Source organism: Zonotrichia albicollis, chromosome 3 (genome assembly GCF_047830755.1).
Source record: "Zonotrichia albicollis isolate bZonAlb1 chromosome 3, bZonAlb1.hap1, whole genome shotgun sequence".
NCBI lineage: Eukaryota > Metazoa > Chordata > Aves > Passeriformes > Passerellidae > Zonotrichia > Zonotrichia albicollis.
In genome coordinates, this window is record NC_133821.1 from 57,674,589 (window position 1) to 57,691,403 (window position 16,815).

General features: G+C 41.5%; 1 protein-coding gene across 1 annotated transcript in view; it reads right to left on the reverse strand.

Annotated features, from left to right (window-relative positions):
- The window catches only part of GREM2 (gremlin 2, DAN family BMP antagonist), a 44,723-nt gene extending 35,997 nt beyond the window's left edge, over positions 1-8,726 (reverse strand). Inside the window, exon 1 of the mRNA XM_005487570.4 lies at positions 8,400-8,726. The gene's annotated coding sequence lies outside the window, so the exon portion shown is untranslated. The remainder of the gene's footprint in view (positions 1-8,399) is intronic.
- Between the last annotated feature and the right edge of the window lie 8,089 nt (positions 8,727-16,815).

A 16,815-nucleotide genomic window follows, 5' to 3' on the forward strand; every position in this document is an offset into this window, starting at 1 on the left:
TACCTAATGACAAAGTCAGAGATTTCTTCAATGTGCAGGTGAATTTGCCAAGGACAGACCTGCAAGAAGAACTCACTCCTGGAATAGTGGCCAGCAGAGCTGCACACACAACAGTCTCCTTTGAGACAGGAAACCTTTGGTATGGGCTGTGTACCCCTGCATTTGCTGTTCTACTACCTGAACGGATCACCTAAAGGCAGAATAAAAATTCTCATGGTTCCTGGAAGTCTCAAAGACTCCACAATGTGCTGGACTGTACGTGGCTATAATGCAAAGGCATGGCCCTTAATGAAATTGTAACTCAGGTCATCTCCACTGATTCCACAGACCTTTAAAGAACATTTAGGGGTGGGGGGTGGGGAGAGGAACACAAGAGAATGAAATTATTCCTCCACAGCTTGAACAAATTACATCAGGCTCTAATATCTGAAGCAGGTTAGGAGCTCACATTTACATCTTACATCACCAGGAAAAGGAATTAATATTTTGGGGTGACTTCATGGGTAGCATACAAATCCATAAATTTCACACAAAGAGTGATCCTTGAATTTTAGGCTTGTATCTAAGAAATTTCGAGGTTGAGAGGAATGTGGAAATTAACTAATTTCCCTAATCACCTATTTATCAAATAAATGTATTACCATACACAGCATGAACAGATAACCACAGTAGCTTCTACAACCAATTGTGACTTCATCCTGCAGTTCCAACTAATTACCAACACATGGTGGGAATAATGCACTGGCCTTTTGTGGTGCTCAGAAGCACACAGTGAGTATCTGCTCACTTTAGCAAGAAATCTGCTATTTTGGAGGTGGTGAAGACATTTACAATAGTAGCTTAAGTATCACCGTCTGATTACACATTCCCCTCTACTCACAGAATTTCTAACAAGACTTCCTGCATGGATTTCATAGCAAAATTTCTTCATTCTGTTTTACTGATGTGTAAGCAGCATTTGTGACCACGTAAAAATGACCTCAACTTGAACTTAGGAATGAAAAGTCATCCCTGTGGCCTTTTCTTTCTCCAGATTTCACTCTCTAGTTGAAACACTGGCTAAGGCACAATGAGCAAATATGAGACTGGACAGCCATTGCTTCTCAAGAGTAAAAACTGCTAGTGCCAGATATGGACACAGAGATATTGCTGGTTTTACCTCTTCCAGAATAAGTTTCCCAAGGAGCTACACCCTTGTCTAGCTTGCTCAAATTCTGAAAATTGCTGTTTATGACTGTGGCTGTAATAGCTGACCTCACCAGAAGTGCCAGGAATGAAACCACAGTCTTTGGAAAGCGACGAGATCCATAAGATACAGACTCCTTATTTTGAGAGACTATGCTACGAGATTCCCAATCCTAAACCACACGAGATGTCTATGCCAGGATAACAGCTCAGATTCCACAAATCACATCCATAATGTTAGTAGAAGTTTTTTTAGCATCTGGTGTACTTTTAAATGGACACCAAATCTGTTTGTCAGAGAGAGTCTGAGCTGCTAAATAAATAGTTTTAAATTTCCTGATACTACTGGGCAGAGTGTTCCTGCAAGTACAACGTGTGTTTATCAGCTTCCCACTGAGCTAGCGTTGACTTTCAAATTTCCTTTAATCTTATTATAGTAAACATAGTACAGCTCTCTGGCAAACAAGAGGAACATTCTTCCTGTAATATCATATGCTTCTTTTAAAGAAACCTTAGAGATGTCCAGAAAATAATTAGGCTCAACTTGGAATAACACAATAAACTTGTTTCCAAAGAAACAAGTTTCACAAAATATTATATTTTTGGACTGAAAAAAACATGGCTATTTTTATAAGGAGAAGATTGGCGAATTCTGATAGGTACTCAAAATAGTGTTTGCATGTATCATATTTTTAAAGTCAGCTATTGAAACACCAACAGAAAAATATTTTTCTAGTTGGAAGCAGCCTACCTGAATTGAAGGAATAAAGCAACAGGAATTCTGGATTTAGAATTCAGAAAATAGGAGACTTTACTTTGTGAAGGAGCTCCTTCAAGAAGAAAGAACACCAAGTGCAGACAACTTTAAAAAAAATTAGATAAAGAAAACAAAATGGGATCTATTATGGTACAGTTTGTATTTAAAGCCTCTTTTCATGTGAGAGGAATGTACAGTAGACAAAGGTGGGATTTGTCTTACAGTTCAAAAAAACCCAAAAATCTAGGCTGAGTTGTTGAATAACTTTATGTAAGTGACTGAAGGGACTTTGGGAACCCGAAAGCAAGACAGTTTCAGGTAACATATATTAGTTCAATTTCCAGTTGTGTGCATTTGTCTTGTTTGCTTCAGGGTTTCTACAGAGACAAAGTCACTACATATATCAAGAATTAAACACAATGGTACTATTTTCACATATCTTCTGTGATTTTTGAACAAAACAATAAATATTCCCCATAATCAGTTTCTGTGGCATTTGAATCTTCAGCTACCATTTAAGAAGCCACACATTGTGAGCCATGACTTGAACAAAGGCTCAGCTTCAGTAAAGAAGGGGAGAATTAAAGAGACAGATGAACAATCTACCCCTGCCTACACAGAATCCAAGATGCTTAGACTTTGTTTCAGTTTGTAAGTAGTCACTCTTCAGACTATGCCAGCAAAAACTGTTCTTACTGAAGAATCAGGCGAAGTTTCCATGGACATCATTAATGAAGAATATAGACAAAAGTCAACAAACTTGCTAAGTATAAATCCATTGTGTGTAGTAATCTGAAAGGTGTCAGCCAAAGAACAATTTAAATCAAAATACAAGAGATAGCCATCTCTCTCTTTATTAGCAGAATTTACTGGATACATCCATTAAGTCATGCAACATGTTCACATATTCCCATCTTCCTTGCCTGTCAGTCTCATCTTGTTCCTCACAAAGGACACTGAGCTCCAAATTATGTTGACAGAACAGGAACGGGCAAATGATAGATGGATCATAACAAAGAACATGCCTAGAGCAAGGATGTCTGACATCTGAGAGCTTCCTTTTGGATGCTTTCCTTTTTGGATAGAAGCTCTGACCCACTATTTACACCCCTATCCCAAGCTCTCCCACATATTTTTAAATGACAACTTTCCAGATGTTATCTCAATGGAGACTGGCCAGATTTATGGGCAGGATCTCGCTTAACTCCGAGCCATGCTAGTGTTTTGGCCTCACTGGAAATGAGATTAGGTCTGAGATTTGCACCAGGGAAAAAACCTGCCCTTCCATGCCAGAAATGGCCATGGAGAATTTTTACAATGCTGTTTGTTTTTTTGTTAGCACTACTGTATAATATCAGTCTATTTGAGCATTATCATAACAGCACTTAAGAAGGGTAATAGGATAGATGAGACATGGCTGGAATCCACAACAACACTGCATGTAAACGGAGACCGGCAAATAACTCACATCTAGACCAGCTCAACAGAGTTTTCCAGCTCCAGAAAGTGTTTGTACAACACAAGGTCAACAAGGCGTTCTGCATGAGCTGTACAAGTGTTGTTTCCAAGTTTTAAGAGATGTTAAAAATTCAGGAAATTTTCAAGATTTATTGTGTTAAATCCACAGTCTGACACTGTATTTGCGCACTGCCCATCACACTCAATAAAAACTAGTTCCAAAATGAAATTTGGAGGGTAAATAATATATTTTCCTTTCACAGTGTACTTTACTTCTCCCACATCCTTAGCACAAAATAGACAGAAACAAAATTTTTTATGAGTCTTTCTCTACTTGAATAGATCACAATTTTAATTTCCTCAAGTTTCATTGCAAATTATGGTTTCTCCAAATACTCACTTCCCAAGCAACAATGACTTTAAAATTGCTGGGAATGAGAGATAAATTCACCCTTTTTCTTTCTCCAAAAATCTTGTAATAAAGACAGTAGCATGCATATTTCTATATACAACTCACGTTTACAGTATAACCAATTCTATATGGCAGCATGGTCTACATGGAAAACTGACTTTAGCAAATCCCCCTAACTTTTATGACTAATCTAAAATAACTCTAATATGCACCATTATAACTCTTTGAGATATTATCTGTACAGCAACAAAGAACAAAATATTCCGAATGTCATAGATAAATATGGTTAAGCACAGAAGAAAAAAAAATGTTAGAAGTAGGTGCTGTAAGATGACTTTTTGAGAAAGACAGGTTACAACTGAAGTTGCCATGATTGTATCGTACCAGATATTGAAAGATGGATTGCCTTCTGTTTTAATGTCCTGGAGCGAGACAGATTTTTATGGTCTGCTTCCCTTTCTGAAACAGGCTTCAAAAGTCTTCTAAAAATTGATAATAAAAACCTTAATGCATTGAGAACAAGAAATACCATGGTTTCAAGTGACATACCATCATCTACACAACTCACGTTAAAATCTATACATCATCCCACAGAGAAGCTGTGCATTGAAATAGGACTTGGAGTAGACAGCTTCTAGCAACAGAAATACAGTCATGGGAGTAGGAAATCCTCTCTTCTTTTTCACTTCTTATTGTTCCATATAGCACAACATTTTCTGCAATCGAAATGCTGTCTTGGAGCAGTCTCAGTGATCCAGGACAAGAAGAGTATTTGTATCAAGCATGCTCTACACATGCAATCCTACCATTTCCATCATAATCCAATGGAAACGCATGTAAATCTGAAGAGTTGGTAAGAAAGCCACTTTTTGCAGCAATGACAACGATCTTCCGTTTCTACATGAAAGAAGGACCTAATCCGTGATTGCTCCAATAATATATTTTAAAGTAAGAAATACTTTCATAAAAGAGATAACTGTTTATAATTAACAGAATCATTTTTCAATTTAAAATCATTTTCCCCAAAGAAGCAAACCAAATAAAAATATGAAACTCTAAGAAACCAGCCAAATCACCAAGAAACAGGAAATGGAAACTTTTTTCCCTTTACAGTGAAAGCTGCAGAAAAAAAAAGGTTTAACATGTTTTAATGAAGCTTGAAGTTTTAAGAGGATGTTTCTGAACATCTCCCCTTAAACATTTCCCCCCTGCTTGAGGCAACTAGACTCCAGGATCAGGGCATGATTCTCATCATGTGCTGGAATCCAGGAACTACCCCCACAGGTGAGATTTCCTCCCAAGCAATTCTTCTGGTGCCCTGTGGGAGATGCAGTCAGCCACAATGCTGCGCCAAGGGAACACAGGGAAGCATTTCTAAATGACAGCTTTAAAGTCTCAAGCCAACATTTCTCACCACTCCCAAATGCAACAAAGAATACGAACAGCCTTACGGACCTGTGTACGCAGAAGGGCAATGGCCAGGGACAGGCAAACGACCATGAAGAAGCACCAGCTGTCCTTACCTAAATGCAACACCCAGCAGACAAGCACAAGGCTACACTATCCAAAGTTCCCACTCAAAAGCTAGCCTCCTATCACATGCCAGACTAGGAAAAAAAAATCAAACCAAAATTGGCCATCTTTATTTTGAACTGAAGATATCTCAGCAGGACAGCCCTGGTTGGTTGCAGGGCTGCACTGTCCAGCTCATCCAGGTGTTTTTTGGTAACAGGTACGTGAGCAATGGTGCAAGAAGCAGGGACTACAGCCCATACCCCTGGGAAAAATGGCTAGTATGGTCTTCAGACTGTGTGGTGTGTCAGGAACAGCGTGCTGCAAATGGACCAGGTCTACTGTAGCAGCTAGCACAGCCCAACAGGAACTGACATGCACAGAAAAACATTTAGGCACAGAAGACACTGTATGTATTTTACAGAGTTTTACTTCAAGCTGAATATGGTCATAGGGATTGTATTTCCAGAAACAACTCCAGCACGTCTCTTAGTTAAGATTCATCTTAAAGGAATCCAACTGGCCTACCATGAACTATATGGAGATGGTGGGAAATAAGTGGAACAACTGAAGGATGGGCATCAAAAGCCCACTCCTGCCATGAGCCACAACACTATAACTGCACAACCTACACTCAGGAGCACCCATGTGTGGAGGGGAAGACATTTTAATGCTACTCTTTAAGATATTCTTCAGATGTCAGTAAATCTGCACAGTAGCTAGAACTGCTCAATTCTTACTCAGTAACTTGGAACTGCTCACTGAAACAATTCTAACTCTAGATCAGAAATTGATAAACACCACTGTACCAATCCCAAATTGGAATTTACCAGTTTCTGATGATTGAGTCAGAATTATTATGTTATTTTAGCAATAGTGTTAGAATTAAACCAGTTACCAGATTCATGAAGCAAAATTCAAACAGGATTATTTATTACAAAAGATGATCTGGATCTCTGAGATTTACTCTTTCATAGAGATTAACAAATGGTGACTGAAACCAAGCATTTTCCAATTTACTGATGCCATTCAGTGGGTACTTCAGATATTAATTTTTACCCTCACCTGATACTATGAAAAGAAACAAAAGTCTCCACAGTTAAATTCTTCAACTTTTCATACATTTGTTATATTCCCCACTGAAAGTCATGCACAGTCTATTTAAAAGATAAAAAAAGAAAATATATTTCAGCTAAACAAATCAGCTCAAAGCCTTGGCTTAGTGGCATTTATTTTTGCGGCACTCTTGTGGACGTCTTACTGATGCTTTTCACTGACACATCTTTCACTTACTTATCACACTGCAATGGAAGACTGAGTGAAACTCCCTGCTACCACACGAACCTCCTCCCTGCACACAAGAGCTCTGTGCTGCAAGAGAGGTGAGGAGGCAAAATCCTACTTGTTGAGGTTTCTTGCTCATCCCAGAACAGAGATTTTACAAACCAGTCCTCCCTTTTCAGCTGCACAGTGACCACAAATCAAGAACTCAGGACTTCAGTTGGATGACAGCAGTTCATGAGGACCATGCAACTAAAGTGAGAGAGAGTCAATTTGCTCAGTGTGAACACTGTCACAGCACCCTCATGTCCTGGCTCTCAAGGTAGGCACACTGCTGTTCCACACAGTTACTTTCTTGAAGCGATTTTTAAAAATCCTAGCATCTTACTCCCAAATTTTTGCAAGTAATGAAGAAAGACCAGCATGAGAAGCAGGAACCAAGTTTTGTAAGTGAAGCATCTGCATTAAAATACATCAAGCATTATAAGCAAATACTTCAGGCTGTCCGTACTTTTTGAAGTTCAAGAAACAATCTAATCCCCTAAGGAAACACAGCATCTGTATTGTATTGGCACGGGTGGGAACACAAGATTCTGAAGTGATTGCTGATTTCGCCCTGGTTGAGCAAGAAATAACCTTGAAGCAGCCTGATAAGCAACTTCCTAATTGGAGCTCTGAGCTGACATTGCTTGGTCTTGCACCTGCTGCTTCATGATTGTTGAGAGGACTGTGGGATTCCTAACCTGGGGCTTTTTCTCAGGGAATCTCTATCATTCAGCTGAAGTTCACCTGACTCTACTCACTGGGCTTTCATTCTGTTTATTTCTCCTTTTCAGAGAGAAGAAGAAAAAAAAAAAAAAAAAAAAAAAAGGTTTAAAAAGGTTTAACTTATTATTAGCTGTTAATTTTGTCCTCAAAAATCCACCAAAAGTTATATAACCCCTTTCACAATAGCATGCTAAAAATAAGAGCTGTTCAGCCAAATGCCACTGCAATTTTTTTATAAGACCTGTGCCTCCAATTCTGCAAGACCTGTGGAAGCACAAATATTTCCTTATCTTTAGCAGAAAGTCAGTCAGGAGCTCCTTGTGAGACAGACGTGGGTTTGTAAAATCCTCAAGTTCAAGGTAAAAAAACCCGAGTATCTGTATACGCACACGTATATTCCCAAGTCATGACTTAAAGTAATGCTATTCGCTCTTGGAGCTGATCCCTCGTGGGGTTTCATAATCACAAACCATCATTAACCCAAAGCAAAGAAAGAAAGGTACAAAGGGGCACAGGTTTCAAGCACGAACTAATTTTTTTTTTTTTTTCTGGTTTGTCTTTCTTTTTCCTTTGCGGGGGAGCGTGGGGACGCGGCGCACGACGCCCCGAACGCCGGGAAACCTGGCCATCCAGGTGCCTTCCCGGGGCGCTCGGAGCCCGGCGCCGCTCTCGCTGGGCTCGCTCCGTGCCCCTGCCAGCGCCCCGCGGGCTCGGACGCGCCGCTGCCCCGAGCCGTGCGCGGCCCCGCCGAGCTCCCCGCGCCGAGCGGGACGGGCCAGGCAGCGGAGCGGAGCTGCGGTGCGGGACGGGGCTGCGGGACAGGGCTGCGGTGCGGGGCTGCGGGACGGGGCTGCGGGGCGGGACGGGGCTGGTGGCTGTCACCGCACGGCGCCCGCGGGGCCCGCCGCCTGTCCCCGGAGGGGCGGCAGCAGGGCAGGGGAGGAGGAGGAGGAGGAGGAGGAGGAAGGGAGCGAGCCGGCCGCAAGAGGAGCGGTGCCGGGTCAGGGTCCCCCGGCCGCCCCATACCTGCACGAAGGCGGGGAAGGGTCCGCAGCGCGCTCCGTCCGCTGGCTATAGATCCCAAGGGGCGAGGAAGCGCGGTGGCGGTCGCCGCCCTGTGCCGCTGCTGCCGGTGGCGGTGGTGCGAAGCCCCGGCCGGCTGCAGATGCCCATAGGCGCTCGGTGGGGCCGGCGGTGCGCGCAGAGAGCGAGGCGGCTGTGCCGGTCCCGACGGCTGCGGGCAGCGCGGCACTGGCTCGGCGCAGCCACTGCCCGAGGAGAGGATCAAGGCCCCGCTTTCGATTGGCTCCGGTGGCCAAACAGCTCACACCGGCCTGCCCTCCCGCCCGCTCCTCCCGCCCGCCTCCCCTCCGCCGCCGGCTGCCCCGCTCCTCCTGCCGGCTTCCCGACCTGGCGGGCACTGCCGGCTCCGCTCGGTCCCCTCACACCCTCCCGCTCCCCCGCTACGCCCCCCCTTCCCCAAGACGACGTCCAATCCCTTTGTTTATGTAGGGACATTCTCACCCTGGATCTGACAAAACACCCCTCCTTCCCTTCGCATCTTCCTCCGTGAGCTGAAGGAGCCGCAACTTTAAGCATTCGTGACATTTTGTGTCATGCTCAATATTCAGACACGTTTGTTCTCTGAACATTTAAGAAAAATATCCCTAGCCGGTAAAATTGAAAGCATGCAGTGCTTGATCACCTGAGGGCTAAATCTGAGGTGGGACAAAGCATTCTTTGCCTGAGTTGAGTTTGCTTTTCTTACTCTATTTGGGCTCCTAGCCTCGGCTGGGTTAGCTACACGTCAAATCTCGGCATGCACAGAAAATAGAACCGGGATGGCTCCTCGTCCTCAGTCTCAGGTTATTCACTCAGCGGCTGTGGTTGTCCTTCCTTGGTGCATCTTTGCTGTTGGTATTCCTTTTGCTCAGGATGACTTAAGTGACCTGTGGAAAAGTATTCTCCCTCCTGCAGATGTGCTGTAATCTTAAAGCAAATTTTAGACCTGTCTTATGGGCAAAGTGGTGAGCCTTTGGTTTGACCCTCTGTTTAAACAATGTACAGTTGAACCAGATGAATAGGTCCTGTGGGTTTTCCTCAGCGCAAGAAGATGTTGTAATACTTCCAGTAAGCATGCTGACAAAATTGCTTATTAAAATTAGGGAGAACAAAATGATGAGTTATAACAGATGCACTCTTAATTAATTCAATGACCTGCATTTAACTGATGCTGTTGAATTTAGCAGCATCTATGCCTGTTGCTACATCAGATGCCACTAAAAGTCAATATTGATCCAAATTTGGCAGATTGAAGCATTTGAAACAGAGGATGGAGCTGCAGAGCTACCTTTGCATGACACCAGAATGTACATTTCTTAATGGTGACCTTCATAACATTTTTAATTGATTCTGTATTTAATTAATTTTTTTTCCAACAAAATGGTATGTTACTTTTCATTCCCTATAACACACGCATTCTTTTGTCTCTTTGGGGCCTACAGAACTAGTTAAGAATGGTTTTGTTTATATTTTGTACAGGCAAAAGTCAGAAAAATAAAAATAGAAATATTGAGAAATATATAAACCCAGACCTATTTAGAAATATCCATACTTGGAATATAGTCCATCCCTCATTTTAAAAGCTTTATTAGCAGAAACATCCCTCAGTGAATTCAGTGAAGCTACACCTCTGGAACTTAAGTTACCCCCCAAGAATAACTAAAAAATTCTGATTCTTTTTTATTAAATGTTTTTCCTTCACATGTTGAGGTTTATTTTTCCCTGGAGAAATAAAATTGCTGGTTTAGAGACCAAGCTACATTTCCAGCCATGGTCCAAGAGACACAGCAGCCCCTGCACTTCTGTCACCCCCCAGCCCTGACACCTCCATCACAGGCATGTCTCTCCCTGCATGCTCCTGATCCAAGTGACTGGCTGACATATATATATATATATATATATATATATATATATATATACACACACACACACAGATGCATGCATACATACATACATATACAAATACACACACAGACACATATATATATATGTGTACACTCATTCAGTATTTCCTAAGTCTTCACTCTGACTTTTTTCTGGTAAGAATGCGGACTTCATTTTCAAGGCCTCTTCTCAACCTCCTGTTTTTCTCCCTGAACAGACAGGTATTTGTGTCAGAGGAAGGGGTATGGCCCTCCAGCTGAGCATTGGCTGAAGCAAACATTATAGCAGTCTGTTCCCTTAGGCTTCCTTCTAGCCACTAGGCTGCAATTATATTGTCTCCTAATTTTAATGCAAATAGTATATCCTACTGCGTGTTATTTGGGGGAAAAACCTCTGAACTCATTAGAGAAGTTTTCATGTGATATATTTGCCATAGTCCTCCTTATGGACCAAGAACTTTCTTTGGTATAGATGACTTGGGACTTAGTAAGATTTTGTATTTGCGGAGTTGCTACTTCCTGTTAGCTATTTTCAACATCGTGTTTGTTTCTTTCTGTGTTTGGATTCCTTTACAGCACTGATAAGTTTCCCTCTAGTCTTGTTCAATTTAATAGCTTTTAACCTGTCTGTTTTATTTATGTCTGCTTAAGTGCTTATTTAATCTTTTCCCTTATAACTATAATGACCTTCCACAGGTTACTATAATCCTAGAAGGTATGTGGGGAATTTAAAGATTTAAAAGTCGTTTGACTTCATAAATAATTTTTATTTTCTCATTATAGGGTTTATTTTTAAACCAAAAATGTTTCATTTTCTGTTGGATCAATTATTGTTTTTCACACATATTTCTTTCACATATATAATAGTAAGCAAACTGAGACATTTTGGATTCTAAAACAACTTTTTTCTTTTTTTTACAGTTTGGTTAATGAGAATTGCAAAGGGTCTTGATCTGACAGGGAAAATACACAGCATATTTATTCTTTGGTGTGGTCTAAAACTAGCATTTTATGCCATTAAAAATAGTTACTTGTGCAGGTTTTTGTTTATATTTTAAAAACTGAAATCATTATATTCTGCAGATAGCATTTCTCCAGCAATATCACTGTAAAGCACATTTTGCAATGTTGATATTGCTGCTTCTTTCCTCCACTGTGAGTGTCTGACTTCTATTGTATGCTGTACTTAAACTAACAGACTAACCTTTGAATGTCCCCTGGCAATTACAGAGCCATTAATTCAGCAAGATGTTGGAGCCTTTACCTACTTTTAATGTACAGATTTAATGACTATATTCTACTTCTGATGTGGCCACGCTTCAGAAATGACTGTAATCCACGTCTTTTGTCTCACACTGAGACAAAACACAAACAACTGGTGCCCATCTCCTTCACAGCAAGGTCTGTATTTTTGTCATCGCCACTACAGAAGCTGTTCTGCTTTGCAGCCCTGAACACAGAGCTTGTCTTGGTCTGTGAGCACATCTGGCAGGAGTGCCTGCAGCGCACCAAGAGCTCTAGCACAGCCCCAGAGCCAAAGGAGGCTTGAGAGATGGTACTGTCAGACACATAACCCAACCTCATTTCTGCCCCAAGACACAGTCCACAGTTACATAAATCAGAAAAGAAGAAACCTGGGAGATCTGGTGATCCCAACTGGTGATCACATGATTTATTCCTGTTTGTATATTTACATATCTGCACTGAATGAACAAACAGGTGATTTATGTCAGGTTACACACATATCCTCCTCTCTTAGGCCCTGAGTAAGCAGTCAAGCTCTGCAGACAGGATCTGGCTCAATACCCTCCTGGGAGATTGCTGTCCTGAGACTCCTGACTGTCCAAGGGATGCCATACCTTTCTGACTCAGGTACAGCCCCACAAACTGATCTCACTGCCTTACAAATACCCCTTTTGTTTCTTCATGGTTCCTGCCTCTCAACTAACCTGCATTGCCTTGTTCTAGTCCTAGCTCATGTTGATCTGCAACTTTAAGTGCAGGCTGTTGATTTCTTCACCTTGTTCCTGATTTGCTCTTTGGTTTGAGGTACCCATGATTTCTCAGTTTTCCTGGGTGCATTTCCATTTGGAGCCTTGGGCTGGTCTGTCCTTGGTGACTGACTCCTGGTTTTGAGTTTCTTCCATTTCAGTGGCTGGACCCGCCCCAACTACACTCACTTAGCACAAGTATTCCACTTGTGGCTCCTTAATAACTTCCGTTCAAAGCCACCTTTCTGAATGGGAATTACAAAACATGATATCCCAGTGTTGATGCAGAACATTTGGCACACAGCTTATCTGCACGATAACTCAGCTGCCGGTGGGATAGGTCATGTGGGCAATGTCGGGTCGTGGCTTAGGAGAAGATGCAAGAATGCAGGAGAATGTGGCGTCCCTGCAAGATAAATCACACTTGTCAAGATCTTCAACGGCTCGTACTGTTTTCACAGACAATTAGGCACCTAAATGCCTTTGGACATAGTGCACCTGTTTTTTAGTTTGGAGTTCTTTCTAACATTGTGGATGTAAGCCAGGAAAGCACTCTAAGCAGTGGTAATTTTGATCCTGTTTTTTTCAGTACTTTATCTTTGCTATGTGGAAAACAACTCTAAAATATGTGTCTACCTAGACAGGGCAACATCCCATCCCAGAACATGAGTAAATACTTCGTACAACCCCCGATAAAGAACTTCATTAACATGGATAAATGCATTCCTGACAAAAATGCCATCTCTGTATTACACAGTCATCATGAATGAAACATTCTTAGTATTGCCTTGTTCTGACTTCAAATATAAATTACTCTGTGCACACCTTATACACCTTAGAAGGAAAAAAACCTGTTATTACATTTCTTTAGCTTCTTTCACTTCATTCCCATCAAAATTTCATTTGAGCTCTCTAGATGCCCTGAGCCCATCTACGTGCTCCAGGTACTCAGGCTTTCAGGTAGTTGAAAGTTGTTTCTGCTTTGTTTGCTCTTTGGGAGGAAATAATAGCTCCTCACACATCTACCTTTGAAAAGTCTCCAGAAGGCTCACAAACTCACTTTACCAGATTAAATAAGATTAGTCTACACAGGGCCTGAAGAAAATTTCTCCATGATTGAAATTTTTTTTCTTCCCTGGGGATGATTCCAGCTTTGGCTGATGAAGTGCCTCTCAACACTATCTTTAAAGCTGTGGTTCATAAAGTCATGAACACTACAAAACCTTTCAATTCTCCAAAATAACTTGAGGAACCTGAGCTACACAGAATCCTTCAAAAACTGCTAATCTAGAATGAAAGCAGTGATCTCATGTGCCAAACCATCACACGTTCTACATTTTCTGTTTCATTCGCTCTATGACCAGTCTAGAATTTTGCTTGTAACAACTTTCAGTGACAATTAAAAGAAAAAAAAAGTGTTAATCTCTCTGAAGTCTGATGTTTTCCTTCTCTAAATTAACCTTACACACTCTTTCTCCCTGTTTTGATGATGCTCTACTAGTTTTAGAGCAGACTATCCTCCCAAAATCTGGGATGATATGAATGAAAGAAGTCACAAATTAATCTCCACTCCATTCTATTTTCTCTGGTTAGATTGCAATATTATCTAGACAACGAAGACAGATGAGTAGCAGAGAACAGAAGCCCATTTGAGATGAGTTCTCTTCCTTCTTCTCTGCCATGATGGGCTGTGGGGACATCTGGATCTCTAGGGAACATCACTAAATAGGACCAGATAACCTCAAAATATTAGAGCCAGACCAGCCCTGTCATGTATGATTCACTTGCTGTATAACGCCTAATAAAGGCAATATGTGTGGAACCAGGAAGGCAGCCAATGCAGCTTCTTCCAAGAACTGTGAGTAATTAACAGGGTCTCTGGTTAATTTCTTTCATGAAAATGTGTTGAGTGAGATTCTTACAAGTGGTACTTTTTGTGTGATGTCTCCCTCTACTCCCAAACAGCACAAGTTCATGCAACTTGAAAGGGAGAAAAAGTAAAATTCAAGTTTCAGAATTTGGGAAGAGTTTGTCTCCAGCTTCATCAGCTAGTGTATCCTTGCTTCACTTTAGGTCTACATCTCCTGGTGGTTTTCCTCTCAAAATCTGGTTCTACAATCCAGCTGTAATTATTTTATCCTCATATAACATGCCCAAGCTTCTTCCTTTTTGAATCTTTAGCTTCTTCCTTTTTGAAGTGTTTCAAATCTCTAGTGTTTCAGAGGAAAAATCATTCAGAACTTCCCTGAGGTTAGAGAAACCTAAGTAGTTGCATCATGTTGCAAAGGATAAGAAATTCACAAAAAGCAACATATTGTCTTTGCTTGTAGATCTCATGTCCAGCAGCTATGAAGGATAGCAAAGGACAATTCTCAGCCTGCTGTTACTGTTACACTTTGTAAGGAATGCTCCATCTTTTTTTGCTCTCTATGTACTTCAGTCTTTCCCCTGGTAATACTCTTGAAGCAGCCATTGCTGTCCATGACAGGTCATGTCTGCTTTAAACTTAACAAGCTCTTTTCTCCTCACTACAACAGAGCAAGAAGGTTGTGGAATATGTTTGAGCTGCCCAAAGCAAACAGAGCCTACCCCCACCCCAAGCAGAAGAAGATGCTCCAATCAAACAAATAAAATTATGGGTGGTTCTTTCTGACAGCGGGGCAGATTTTAAGTGACAAGAATCCTGCCAGGGATTGGTTGAGGATGGAGTACATGTGATAACAATTTAATATGTGCATCACACAAGGCAGAAGTTAATATCCCTTGTTATATTAATATCACATGGCACTATTGAATTTGATATTTTAATTAAACCTAAATATATCTCACTGATAGTGATTGGCACTGGATGCTTTGGGAAATACACAAGCATTTAACTGAAACCATCAGTTCAAACAAAAGACAGTATCCTCTTCAATATTTCAAATGCATTATGAACATGTCAGCTAATTGTTCTGAAGAAATAACACTAAGCAGCTTCTGAATTAGTTGATGAGGTGATAGAGCACAGAATATCTTATAATGTAATGTTTGCCACATATGGCTGTCTCTGCAGGCCCTTGAAAACATAATGCCTGCTCCCTTTATGTTCAACATCTTTGCTGGCAACATGGGCAGTGGGATTGAGTGCACCCTCAGCAATTTTACTGCTGCACCAAGCTGTGTGGTGTCACTGAGTGGCAGTGGACATGCTGGAGTGAAGGGATGCCATCCAGAGAGACCTTGTCTCATGTGAGAGGTGGGCTGATGCAAAACTCATTGAGATCAACAAAGCAAAGTGCAAGGTCCTGCACCTGGGTCCTAGCAATCCCAGGAACACCTCCAGGCTGGGCAGAAAAGTAATTGAGAGCAGCCCTGAGGAGAAGGACTTGGGGGTGATGGTTGATGACAAACTCAACATAAGCCAGCAGTGTGTGCTGGCAACCCAGAAAGATTCTCCAGTGGAATCCTGGGTTGCATCATAAGGAGTCTGCTCAGCAGGCTGATGGAGGGGATTTTCCCCTTCTACTTTGCTCTTGTGACACCCCACCTGGAGTATTGTATTCACTTCTGGTGTCCCCAGCGTAAGGACATGGAACGGTTGGAGCAAGTCCAAAGGAGGGCCATGAAGTTTTTAAGTGGACTGGAGCCACTTGCCTGAAAAGGTGGATGAGACAGTTGGGGCTGTTCATCCTGGAGAAGAGAAGGTTATGTGAGACTTCACATCAACCTTCCAGTGCCTGCAGGGGGCCTGCAGGGAAACTGTCCAGGGACTCTTCACCAGGAACTGTAGTGATGGAACAAGGAGTAACATTTGCAAACAAAATTAGAGAAAAAAAAGGTTAGTTATGGTGAAGAAATTCTTTATAGTGAAGGTCTCAAGATATTAGAACAGGTTGCCCAGGAAGATTGTGGATGCCCCAGCCATGGCAAGTGTTTAAGACCAGGTAGGACAAGACCTTGGGCAACCTGTTCTAGTGAAAGCTGTCCCTTCCCATGGCAGGGGAGGTTGGGACTAGATGGTATTTAGGGTCCCTTCCAACCCTTAACATTTTATGATTCTAAGTAATTTTCTTAAGAGACTTTTTCATAATAGGAAATAAATAGATGTGATCAGAGACCATTAAAACTGAATAACAACAAAAAAAAAAGTATCACTACAAAACCATTCACTTGTGTTGGATGAAACAGAATGGACTGAGATTGGGCCAGAATAAGCGCAGTCTTTTATTTGCTGGAAATCTAGGAATATTTATATGTATTTTTAAGTGAAATGTATCAGTTTGAACAGCATCAGCTTGTTTTAATTGTACAATTTGACCATGAATTGAATTATTTTTGCCAAGTTGTGTTAATTTACCTGGCCAGTTTTATAAAATTTATGCACAGTTAATACTTAATTTATCAACTTTATGTAAATGATGGAATTCTTTCCTTCCCTTTGCTCCTAATGTCACACCATAATGTCTGTCCATTTCTGACTAAATTATCCACCTAAACTTTGAGAGATATATGTGCAGTAACTAA